The sequence below is a fragment of the Corylus avellana genome, chromosome 4 (assembly GCF_965113065.1).
Source record: "Corylus avellana chromosome 4, dhCorAvel1.hap1.2, whole genome shotgun sequence".
Classification (NCBI taxonomy): domain Eukaryota; kingdom Viridiplantae; phylum Streptophyta; class Magnoliopsida; order Fagales; family Betulaceae; genus Corylus; species Corylus avellana.
The window spans coordinates 8,371,259-8,374,870 of NC_142493.1; the positions used below are offsets into that span (position 1 = coordinate 8,371,259).

Below are 3,612 nucleotides of genomic sequence, written 5' to 3' on the forward strand. Positions count from 1 at the left end.
TCTCCTTTACTTTGTATTGCTTGAGAAAAAAAGAAAAAGAAAACTAGGGGTAGAATTTTGTAATAGGTTCTATTAGTAATAGCTGTCCAACTTCTAATAAAATCATTGACAGATATTAATCACAAAATGCAGGTGACTTCATACACACACTCATCCATATCTTTCTCTCAAATCACATACCCTGCCGTATCCAATTACTTTCATGAGACTAATTTCCTTTAATGATTTTAACTACAAGTCGAATGAACTAATTTATTAGAACAATTGAGTAAAACAAAGATGTAAAAAACTTGCAAATCCAAGGAATGTCAGTAGAATTACATCAGGAATATAGGTATATTATACAGTGAAAAGAACATATCTCATTGAGACACATATACAACAGGGTAGATATTCCCTAAAATTTGACAGATTAACAGTATTTTTCAATTATTTTCAATGTCTATAAATCAAGCTTATGCTTCAGCTTTCGTAATCAAAATAAATTCCGAAATGGCCAAAAACTAAAAGAACATAGCATTATAAACCATACAGAGAAGGTGGTAGCAAAATTCAGCACCAGTAAAATTGGTTTTTGACTGCAAATCTGCTATTCTTCTGTAAATTGCCTCATTCATAATCCATTGTCCACTTCTCAAATGTACACTCAACCAAATCATAGTACCCACCATGCACAAAGAGTTCTCCTCTAGCCATTTTTTCTTCTATCCATGGGTAAGTGAGCAGATTTGACAAGGAATGGTTGACTGATTCCTGTGGTAGAATTACAGAAACATGTAAGAGGCTTAGATACTCAGCATGCAAGAACCTTTTATAAATCAGAAGTGTTGTCTTTATATATTCAGAGCACCACTCATGATGTTATAATCCCCCCACCCCACGGGATGCATTTGATGGTCAGAATTTAAAATTGGTACTTCTAATGGTATACACTATGTCACATTATTTAAATTTTTTAAAAGACGTGACAACATTAAAGTGAATAGTATAACATCTAGTGTTTTTGTCTTAATCACTTATGGTGTTCTATGCTTAGGTGTCTATTTCTTGTTGGATGGCACAAATGACCCAATTTATGTCAGGTCCTTAAAAAAATTATTCTTTTTCTGAATCCCATATTCAAGAATACATTACATTATTACCAAAATAAAGATGAGAATATTAATGTTGAATCAAACAGTCAAACAATGGGATTTGATATTTCAAATTAAGGATGAAATATTACCTTCTCACAGTGTCTGCACTGCTGGTCAAAGCTTAGGTTGGAAGCTGCAGACTTTGTGATTAGCCTTGCATTGTTTCCAACAACAACCCAACTTCTAATAAAGCTACTGTATAGAAAAGTTTAGCAAAGTTAAAAAAAAAACATGAGAGCAATGTTATTTACCCAAAAGAAATAACACATACAAAAGACTAGTATGTTCTCTTAGAAAAGGTACTTAAATGATACATGTAAAATACTGGTAAAATGGGGGGGGGGGGGGGGGGGGGGGTTGTTCAACCCCCCACCCCCCCCTGCAAAATAATGAAGTTTGATGCTTAAATCTATGTTCAAAAGTTAATTCTAATACAATCACACACACCCCCACCCCCACCCCCCCCGGCCCCCCGGGGGTCCAAAATTCAAGGTATGAAATACTTACTTTAAGAGCATTTACAGCAAATTCTACTGCAGCATTTGTTTCTGAGGGTCCACTTTGAACACACAGGAAGAAAAAATGAAAGGGGAAAACACTTTGTAGCCTCAGTGCTTGTCTGTTTGGGAAGTAGAAATTCAAAATAAACCAAATGCAATGTAATACACCTCAAATGTGGGTACTAGATTTGCTATATTTCGAACCACGAATGCTTCTCCTGGTTGAAACCCCAAGATGTTTGAGGGGCAAACCCTAGAGTCCGCACAAGCAATAATCATGAACTGTTTCAGAACTTGTTAGTTTTAACAGGCTATCTATTCCTGACACTTGCAGAAAATAAAAAGGAAATAAAAGATGAGGGAAAAGGGTAAAACTTGTCCACCCATGATGTTCTCAATGTTTATATAACACGCGCAATAAATAATTATGACTTAACCAGAAAAAATGATTACCTTTGGTGCTTGACCCTGGGCAAGATTCTGAAAATGTTTCAAGTTTTCTCTGTACAAATAACAATTCACTTTAGAAGAAACTAATTGCTTTAGAGTTCAACAACTTTAGGCCAGAGTTGTTTGCTGCTTACTTGAATTTACGCTTCTTTGAATCTAAGAAATCGATGTTTCAGATCTCAAAAAAGTCACACACACTCTTTTCAGTTGAGAAATGTTTGGTTGCAATATTAAGTCCATTTTATGTTTTGGCCATAAATGTCCACGTGGCAAGCATTTTAAAATAAAAAAAATATCTCCTCTCTCCGCTGTCGGCATTTTCAAATGAAAAGAAAGTAGGCTGGTTAACCAGCCTGACTATTTTAAAACAAAAAAAACAATGAAAATCCCAAATCTCCCACCCCTCTCTCTCTCTCTCTCTCTCTCTCTCTCAATTTCTCTCACCCCCTCCCACCCACATCCGGCCGCCACCACCATCCACCACCGCCGGCCACACCATCCAGTGGCTACGCCGCCGCCCATCACGAAGCAGAAGCAGCGCCGACCCGAACCAATTTCTCTCTCTCCCAAACCGCCGGCCACCACGAAGCAGCAGCGCCGGCCTCCATTTAAGGTAGGCTGAATGGGTATATGTTTTGTTGGGCTGAAATCTTGATGGGTTTTGTTGTTGGTGGTTTTTTGTTTGATTTCGAAAATGGGTAAGAATTTTTGGGTATATTTTGTTTTTCATTGGAAGATCTTGGTAAGAATTTCGTCACTTTGTCATGGTATGGTTGTCAGATTATGAGTTTTGGCCATTTGGGTTTTGTGGGGATTTAAATCGAGGGATTTTGGTTTTGGGTATTCTTTCTTTTTCTTTGGGTAACCGACTATGGTGCCGCCGCCCACCATGGCACCAGCTCGGACATCCACCTCCACCCATTTCACCTCAATGTTAATATTCAATTATTTTTAGTTGAATGCTGTGAGAAAAACAGTGTGTTTACTTCTGTTTTTTTTTTTTTTTTTTTTTTTTGCTTTTTTGTTTCAGGAGCTATATGTGCAGGTGTTTGATTCCATTCACTTGAAAGACCGTTGAATGAAAATATGAACGAGATGCAATGGATTGTTTTGAAGGTGGGGTTAATGAACAATTGGAGATACTCTTGGTTAAAATCCGGAGGTAGAAAAGATGGGAGGATTGACATACCGTGGTTATTGGAGAGGGCCGAGAGGCAACCCAAAGCAATAGCAAATGAGAAGACAATTTTCTGCAACACGATGTAGTGCCTATTTTTGGCAATGTCTTGTGGGGACAGCAATTTTTAACTTTTTTGCATCCTGATTCCACCGCTTGATATCCATTGCACAAAAGCATTGAGTCATTGACAAATGAATGTGATTTATTTGTCCATAGAGCCTTATCAGTAAAAAAAGTTTATCACTTCTTATTTAAGTAAGTTTAATTCAAGTGACTCAAAATATAATCTTTGTCCATCAGATGAAAAAGGAAAGAAGGAAAAAAATATTTAGTCGAAAGTTCGAAA

The 3,612-nt window shown here is 37.0% G+C and overlaps 1 pseudogene across 1 annotated transcript; it reads right to left on the minus strand.

The window, feature by feature from the left end:
• Window positions 1-313: 313 nt before the first annotated feature.
• LOC148586241 (beta carbonic anhydrase 5, chloroplastic-like) lies at window positions 314-2,268 on the minus strand (annotated as a pseudogene). Its single transcript, XR_015911895.1, has 6 exons — window positions 2,221-2,268; window positions 2,090-2,138; window positions 1,786-1,918; window positions 1,671-1,695; window positions 1,226-1,331; window positions 314-753 (listed from the first exon to the last, which is right to left on the minus strand). The product of XR_015911895.1 is annotated as a beta carbonic anhydrase 5, chloroplastic-like (transcript).
• Between the last annotated feature and the right edge of the window lie 1,344 nt (window positions 2,269-3,612).